The 9092-nt window shown below is 44.5% G+C and overlaps 1 long non-coding RNA gene across 1 annotated transcript; it reads left to right on the forward strand.

The window, feature by feature from the left end:
• The first annotated feature begins 24 nt into the window (after window positions 1–24).
• Window positions 25–2349, forward strand: LOC117283525. The gene is made up of 3 exons (XR_004514556.1): window positions 25–251; window positions 1361–1421; window positions 2194–2349. It is a non-coding gene; the product is annotated as an uncharacterized LOC117283525 (long non-coding RNA).
• Window positions 2350–9092: the final 6743 nt, after the last annotated feature.

Consider the following 9092-nt stretch of genomic DNA (forward strand, 5'->3'; position numbering starts at 1 on the left):
GCTTCCTCATCTCGGATCCGCCCCTTGCGGTTTAGCCTGGCCGGTGAAGCAACGCCCCTCTCAGGAGGCCGTGCCTCTCCCCGGGCTCCGCCTCCGGGCCAGGGAAGCCCGCCCACTGCCCTGTCTCGGGGACTCTCGCCCCTCCTGGCTGGTTGAGGGACTCCCTGGTGGTCTGCGAGACCCTTCCCTATTACGGAGCGACTCCGCTCCCATTTCTGGGGTTCCAAAGACCCTGACGTCCTCACCTTACAGTAAGCCAAGGCTCTCACCCTGGGTCAGAGTCCCCTTTCCCCAGCCTCCCAAATGGGAAGGTCGTGGAATTAGAAATGGAAAGAAGGAAAATACAGAGGAGAGTGTTTTCCTCAGCGATGGTGGCCTAGGAATTTGGCTGCAGTTGGCCAGAGTCGCAGATCTATCTTCCAACCTATGCGGGCTACTTTCTCACTGGGTGGCCTCTAGAGAAGACCACCGAGTCCCCTCTCCTCCTGCCACCACTCACACACTGCCCATGGTGACACAAAGGGTAAGGAGACCTTTAGGGGTCTGCAGACCCTATGAGTATGCGGCTTACAAGAGATCTTGTCTGTCCATCTATATCAGGACCTGTACTCTGGCTTTGAACCAATTAAACCCTTTAATTCCTGGGAGGCAAGCATGATAATCGCCCATTTTTACAGAGGAAGAAACATTTACAAAAATGACTTTGCTCATGGTTATTTTAGTAGATAGGGGATCTGACTCGCCCAGGTTGGGCTCAAACTTGTGGTCCTTCTGCTTCAGCCTCCCTAGTGCTTGGATTGCAGGTGTGCACCACCATTCCCTATTCTATTTATTCATCTTTTAGGTGTGTGTTTTCTGAGGATATCAAGGAAGGCTGCACAGAGGAGGTGGTCTGTGGCTTTCATGATCAGGAATTAGGGAGAGTTTGCCAGCATATTCCTAAGGGGGAGCATCTGCCAATCCCTGCTTCTCCCAACTGGTTGTGTGTAAATCTCCCAATCTCTCAGACCCCCAGGACCCCACCACATCCACTCCAGTTAACTCCACCAGCTAAAAACAGGCAAGGATACCAACTGCTTGGCCCACTGTTCTGGAGCCCCAGCAGTCTGATGACACAAGAAAGCAGATACCTGCTCATCTTTTAGGGACAAAGGCACTAACTTGCCAAAGAAAAACTCCCTGAGAAAGCCACCATTCAGCAGGCCAGACAGCTGGGCTGCTGGCAGCAAGTCATACAAATCCTGCACTGAACACCTACTGTGTGCATTGGAACTGTCTTGTTCCCTTTTGTAACCCCAGCTTCCAGCACATCCTCCCAGCCCTCAGTGACTGTGTACTGAATTACTATTATAATCTCCAGGTACAGATGAAGAAACTGAGGCCCAGTGAGGGGGAAAATCTTGCCCAGGTCACACAGTCAGGTAAGTGTGAAGTTGATGACCACTGCTCTAGTTCCTACCACCTGTCAGCAGATCTCAGTGAGGAAGGCCTGAGAGAGACTGCCAAAACGGAAAAGGCGTAAGAGTATCTCCTGGGGTAGCACTGGGCCTGGAGCTGCATGGTAGGACTCAGGTACACCTTACTTCAGCATTATCCAGGTAAAGGAGAGGAAGGCAGGGTTGGGACACCATCAAAAGCTATAGAGGCCCAAGTTTCTAGCCTTGGCTTCTGGTTCTAAATACTGGGCTTTCCCCCAAGAACTCCAGTTTCTTAATCTCTCAAGGCCTCAGTTTCCTAATAATGGTACCTACCTCTGGTGGGACACAATTTTGCAGTACTGTTCTGAAATCCCTTCATTCTTTTCCACTGTTCTCTGTCTTCAGTCCAGATCTGTCCCTATTTCTTCAAGGAAAGGAGTAAGACATGAACTGTACTTTTTCAGTTTCTGAAGTTCTTGGGTTCAAGTGCCTAAAGGTTAGAAGAATCTTTTGTTTATCTAGATGAGAAAGGATGTTGAACATCTGCAAACACTGGGCAGGGAAATTTGGAGAATTCAGGGAGGGCCAAGTGCTGGGCTGTATCCTTGAGCCTTTGCTGGTGGTGGGAGGATGGGCTTCAAAAAAGATGGAACTGGAACCCTCAGATAGGCTTGGGGATCCAGAGTGAAGGAGACCTGACCTCACTTCTCAGGCTCTAGCTTCATCCAGAAGCCCCAGGAGCACACAATAATAATGTGTGTACTTTGTGTTGCAGCCACCAGCTAGTCCATGAAGTCTTGGATGTATGAGTGGCTGGAGAAGCCATAGAATTTCTGTGCCTAAAAATGTATCCCAGTGCATGCCTGCAATTTCAGCACTCTGGGAGGCTAAGGCAAGAGGATTGCAAGTTCAAGCCCAGCCTGAGCATATTAGCAAGACTATGTCTCAAACTTTTAAAAATAAATAAAAATTAAAAATGGACCGGGGGTGAAGTTCAGTATGAAGGTCCTGTGTTTGATCTCCAGTACTGAAGGAAACAAAAGTGGGAAAGCTGTTGGATTTTAAGGGGGTCTCATAGCTGACAGAAGGGAGGCTTAAGGAACTTGGATGGATTGACAATCTGAGGTTAGCAAGAGGCAGGTATCTCAGTAGCAGCTAGCAAGGAGGACAGCCAGAGTCTTGAGACACTCACTGGTCAATGGAACTCTCTCTTTCCAGTGCCACAGTGCTAGGGAAGTGTCCTGGGATCAGAGAGGCCATTTCAAGGAGAAGACAAGGGAAGAGGGTGGAAGACTCAGGAGTACTAATGTTACAGAAGGAATCAGTCAGTGACTCACAGAGAGGCAGCAAAATGGAAGTAAAATAACAAATTTACTCATCAATAAGGACCGATTACACATAAGCCGTGCCTGGATCGACAACACACTGGGTTACAACTCCTCCTTTTATAGGGCTTTACAGCCTTGGCTTCATTTGGGTGGTTACATTTCATTCTCACAGTTCAAATCACAGTCACAGGATAGTTAGCTTTCAACACAGATGTAACAGTTCTTTGTAATTGGGGAGTTTACCTTCAAGATTTGCCCACTTATCTATTCCAGCCCATAGGAAGGGGGGTGTTCAGGGTCAGGGGAGCAAATGTTAGCCATGGGTTCTTTCATCTAGACACTCTTACGATCATGTGAGTCCGGTCTCTTCAGAGCTCAAGGTCTTGCTGTGCCCTGTTATCTCAGGGTCAGACCAAATGTCTCATTCAGCAACTAGTGCCTTTGGTGCCTATTAGTTCTGAGCAAAAACAAACTGTTGTTAGAGACAGCAGAAGCCATCTTACATTGTAACACTATATAGGTTTTTGCTATTTATAAAACTTTTCCCTATCACTGAGTTTAAACCTGAAATGACGGGGAAAAGCTGGAACTTAACTAGACTACACTGTCTCCCAGCAAGTAAGTGAGGACTGAAAGAGAGGCAACGTTTAGTTCTAGAACAGGCCTGAGCTCAAACTAGCCAAATGCAGCCTGCTGCCGTTTTTGTCGCTATGTGCCTGTGTTTTATTGTTTATGTGCTGCTTGTGGTTGTAGAGTTGAACAGCTATGAAACATTATGGCTCTCAAAGCCCAAAATGGTTATCATCTGACCCCTTACTTGCTAAAAATTTACTGACTTCTGTTCTAGAAGGTGATGAAAGTTATAATTATGTTTCATTTTATAATGAAAGGACTGATGGTTTGAATATATAATACTCCTGATACCCCACCTGGGGTCATTGTGTGGGTTAAACAAAATGACACTGGGTACAGCTCATCTCAGTGCTTGGTTATATTAATTATCTATTACTGTAAAATAAACTACCCTGAAAATTAATAGCCTGGATAATAAACACATATCTTACTCAGCTCTGAACTCATTGATGGATTGATCCACTGATGAGTTAGCGCCCCATGATTCAATCAGCTGCCAAAAGCCCCACCTCTGAACCCATGAGGCTTCTGGGGAGCACTCTAGATTTAAATCATAACAGACAGGGTCTCTATAAGTCATTCAATTTCCAAGGCTGAGTTTAAACTTGCGATCCTCCTACTTTATCCTCTCAGAGTGCTGGGATTACAGGCATGTGCTACCGTGCCTGGCTTCCTTGGGATGCTGGAACATCCTCACAACGCGATAGCTGCTCCAGGTGTGCTCTATTAGCTGTTCCTTAAATACAACCCCTAAGTAAGTGCACGTCCTCTCCACTTGAAGGCTTGTGAACTAAAGAAAGATGTTATCTTCTCCTTTACATCTCACAAATAATAGTGAGACAGGCCTAGGGGAACTGCTCGCATAGGTATCACAGCAGTGATGCGTGGTGCGCTCCCAAAGGGGCAGTGTGGGACATATGTATTGATTAAGTGCTTAACAATTATGAGACCTAGCAGACATACATTGGCAGTTCTTAGATTAAAACTTCAAGGAGGCCTAACTGGGCACACACCTGTCATCCCAGCATTCAGAAAGCAGAGACAGGAGAATTGCCCCAAGTTCAATGCCAGCCTGGGATCCATAGTGAGTTCAAGGGCAGCCTGCACTACAAAAGGAGACCCTGTCTTCAAAAGCAAACAAATAAAAGCCTCCAAGCCCTGAGGATATTATTCATGGCTCTTAGCCTTACTCCAAGCCATCCTTCCTTTTACATAAAAGATGGCCAATGTTAGCAGCTGAGTAGTTTTCTCACCCTGCATTTTAACTGCAGAAGTTTGGGAATCCAAAGGCCTTTTCTCTATATATATTGTCCTTTACAACCCAAGCTGGCAATGTTTCTGCCAATATAATTTTTTAAAAACTGTGTGGATTTCTATGAATCTTATTGGATTCACTTCATTAGACTAAACCCACAGATCTCTTTGGGATAAATCCCCTCTACTTTGGAATTATGCTGATGGACAGTACCCTTAAGATTCATGAAAGGTTTATTATTTCACTTAATGTTGTTACTACCTTAAATCTGAGATCTCGGTAAGAGATTTTAAAGCCATACCCTTGGCTTCAACTAATTTTAAGAAAGTCATTCATACATCTGGAAGGTCAGTGCTGTTGCAGAAGGCTCATACCTCTTCCACATTGGACCTCTCCAGAGGACTGCTGAAGTCTTCTCACGCATGGCAGTAGGTTCTCCAAGACAAGTGACCCGGGTCTAAAGCTACAGTGTCACATAGTATCCCTTTCTACCCATCAATGTAATCACTTGCCTGCACAAATTCAAGGGGAGGAACTCAGTCCCTGACCCTTGATGAGAGCAATGTGAAACAATGACCAGCCATAGTCTGCAATCACCATACCCAACGGTACCACCTATTGAAGTGAGGTACCAGCCATACCTCCCCCCGACATCGGATTGGACCGTAGATGGGCATCTAACTGTCAGGCCTGATATGGCCATGACACGGTTAATAAATATGCTGTTTAATTCCAAGCTACAGTGAAAAAGCACAGCCCTCAGCAAAACACACTGCAGATGCAGGTTGTGCTCTCCCCCAACACAGGCTGTGCTGTCTCCAAACAGACAGAACACAGAATGGGATGTCACAGAAAAGAGATAAGACTACAGAGTATAGCACATCTTCCTAATGCCAAGTTACCTGATAACATCCATACATCTGCCTTGACTGCTGCATGGACCCCAACCACAAATATTGGCTCTGAGCCCTGTATGTGACAGATGTCTTCCTAATCCCCTACAAAATCCCCTGCCTTTTCTTTGTTCATCACTGATGGGCCCTCAGTCCATCTCCACCCAGGTGAATTCTGTGAAGTCTGTGTCTCGCTGCCTTCCACTAGCCTGCCTAGGTGGTCTCATTCCTCTGCTGTTTGTCAGACTAATTTAAAGTGCATCCACCTAATGTCACCCTGTGCCCTTATCAGTTGCTAAAAGACAAGTAACACACTGTGTATAATAATATAATGAACCAGTGAAAATGGATGAACTATAGCCAAATACAAGAATATGGATTAACCTAGATAAATATCCAGTTAGTTCTGTCTCTCTGAAGAATGCTAATAGAGCTTTTTGGTGCCAGGGATCAAACTCAGGACCTTGTGCTTGTGAGGCAGGCACGGTGCCACTGAGCTAAATCCTCAGCGTTTTCTTCTTTTTGAATTTTTGAGACATTTAATTTTTAATTTTGAGTCTCACTGTGTAGTTTAGGCTGGGCTTGAACTCACCATGTAGCCCAGACTGACCTCAAACTCATGGCAATCCTCCTGCCTCAGCCTCCCAGGTGCTAGGATTATAGGCATGCCACCATGCTTGGCATGAATTTCTTTTTGAGATGATAAAAATGTTCCAAAATTGACTTGAGGAAGATTACGTAGATCTGTGAATATTCTAAGAACCATTTGGTGGTATACTTTAAATGGGTGAATTGCATGATATATGAATTATATTTCTATATAGATATTACTAAAAACACAAACTGGGAAGAAAAACCCATAACACTGAGCAAAAGAAGCCAAACTGCAAAATTCATATTCTGTGATTTCATTAATATAAAGCCTAGGAATAGTCCCGGAAAGTTAGTTCAGGATGCACATTTAGGCAGAAAACTAAAGAAAAATAAGGAAGTTAATACGATGGAAATCTAGGTGGCAGATTTGGTAGGGAAGGCACACATGACCTGTCCTGGGTTGTGTGGAGTTTCTGACCAAGTTGTGTTCACATAATGCTTGCTTTTGATAGTTTGTCAGCTGTACCTTTATTTTCTATGAGCTCTTTATTTATCAAGTTTATAATAAAAAATGTTAAAAGTAAACCAAACTGGGGCCAGGGATTTAGCTCAGTGGCTCCACCACCTGCCTTGCAAGCGCAAGGACCCGAGTTGGATCCCCGGTACCAAAAAAACAGTAAGCCAAGCTGGTTCCATCAAACCCTGATGTTATGGTTTACTTCCAAAATACCCCCTTAATTCTCATGCGTTCAGAGGAGGGGCATTTGTTAGGTGATTGGCTCATGGGGGTGCTACACTACTCATCTCTGGACTAACCACTGATGAAGTCATAGCGGAAAGTGCTGTTAGGAGGTTAGGCTTGGAGGAGGTGGGTCATGGAGGTTAGGACGTGGGCGGGTGTGTTCTTGTCCCAGCCTCCTCCCTTCTCTCTCTCCGCTTCCCGGTCACCATGAGCTGAACAGCTTTCCTCCAGAATGCCGTGCCATGTCTGCCTTAGAGCCAGCTGACCGTGGGGTGAACTCTGGGAGGCTGTGAGCCAAAATAAACCTCTTCTCCTCAAGTTGTGGCTTCAGATATTTTGTCCCATCGACAAGAAAGTGACTGGACGCCTGAGATGCTGCTGTTGGAATGGTTAGAACTTGCCCTCGCTGAAAGGCTAGGATGGGAGAGTGGGCTGGTGAGGCCGTGTGGGCCATGGGCCTGGATGAGGGAGCTGGGCTTGCTGAGGAAGTCAGGAAGGGTGCGCAGGATGGCAGGGCAGTTGCATAGAGAGCAGAAACACCATAAGAGGGGCCAGGAGGGTCTCTAGAACTTTAAACCCTCTTGGCTTTCTGGTGTATTCATTTCTTTATTCCTTCATCAATAATGATATTAAATACTGCTTTGGTGCATCCTGATGAATGTACTTCTCTCTAATCCTCAGAGATGCATCACCAACATCATGCATCTCTAAATCTAGCCAAATGGGCTAGGTGTGCTAACCTGAGCCAGGCTGGATCAGTCACTTTCTATCTGCTGGGAATTTGCAAAGGAACAAGGTACGATATCATTCTGGGGATCTCACAGGCTACTACAACAGCTTTCTATCTTTCTCAGGCACAAGCATTGGTAAGAATTACATTTTAGCTGGGTGTGGTGGCGCACACCTGTAATCCCAGTACTTGGGAGGCTGAGGCAGGAGGATCACTGTGAATTCAAGACCAGCCTGGGCTACTTAGTGAGTTCCAGGTGAGTCTCAACTACATAGTGAGACCCCTGTCTCAAAAAACAAAAAACAAAACAAACAAACAAAAAGAAATACATTTTAACCGGGGATGTAACTCAGTGGTGCAGTGCCTGCCTGGCAAGTGCAAGGACCTGAGTTCGATCCCAGATATTTAAAAAAAAGCATCAAGAAAAATTTAATACTTAGGAATTAACTAAGTCTACAATGAAAATGAGATACTCTGAAAAAGAAAAGAATATCAAAGAGGACATCAGAAAATGGAAAGATGTCCACTGTTTCTGAATAGACAGAACAAATACAGTCAAAATAGCCATACTTCCAAAACTGATATGCAGATATAACACAATCCCAATAAAAATATCAACAGCATTCTTCACAGAACTGTAGAAAATGATCCTAAAACTTATATGGAATCAGAAGTAAACCAGAACACCAAAAACAATCCTGGGTAAAAAGAGCAAAGCAGAAGGCATCACAATCCTGGACTTAAAGTTATATTACAAAGCTACAGTGCTTAAAAACAGCATGGTACTGGCCCCAAAACAGATATGAAGATCAAAAGAACAGAATAAAGGTTGCAGAAGCAACCGTGAGCACTATTTGATCTTTGACAAGGGGCCAAAAACACACTGGAGGAAAGAGCTTCTTTAAATGGTGCTGGGAAAATAGGCTATCCTCATGTATAGGATTGAATCTAGACTCTATCTCTCACCATTTACTAAACCAAAATAAAAATGGATCAAAGAACTAAAAGTTAAAATAGAAACACTTAAACTCCCGGAAGATTAAAAATAAGTAATATTCTAGAAGTCATAAGTCTAAGCAAGGACTTTCTGAACAGAACCTCAGTTGCACAGGAAATAGTGCCAAAAATCAACAAATGGGACCATATCATATTACAAGACTTCTGCATAGCAACAATAAACAGACAAACAAACAAAAAACAACCAACAGAGTGAAAAGAAAACATACAGTATGGGAAAAGTTTGCTACCCATTTCTCATACAGAGGTCTAATACCCAGAATATAAAAGGAACTAAAAAAAATTAGACCCCCAAAATAAAAGATCCAATAAAAAAATGGGCAATTGAAATAAATAGACACTGCTGGGCCTGGTGGTGCACACCTGTAATCCCAGCACTCGGGAGGCTGAGGCAGGAGTATCGCTGTGAGTTCGAGACCAGCCTGAACTATATAGTGAGTTCCAGGTCAGTCTCAACTACATAGTGAGACCCTGTCTACAAA

This window comes from Fukomys damarensis, unplaced genomic scaffold, assembly GCF_012274545.1.
Source record: "Fukomys damarensis isolate Sample0158 unplaced genomic scaffold, DMR_v1.0_HiC HiC_scaffold_27, whole genome shotgun sequence".
NCBI classification, from domain to species: domain Eukaryota; kingdom Metazoa; phylum Chordata; class Mammalia; order Rodentia; family Bathyergidae; genus Fukomys; species Fukomys damarensis.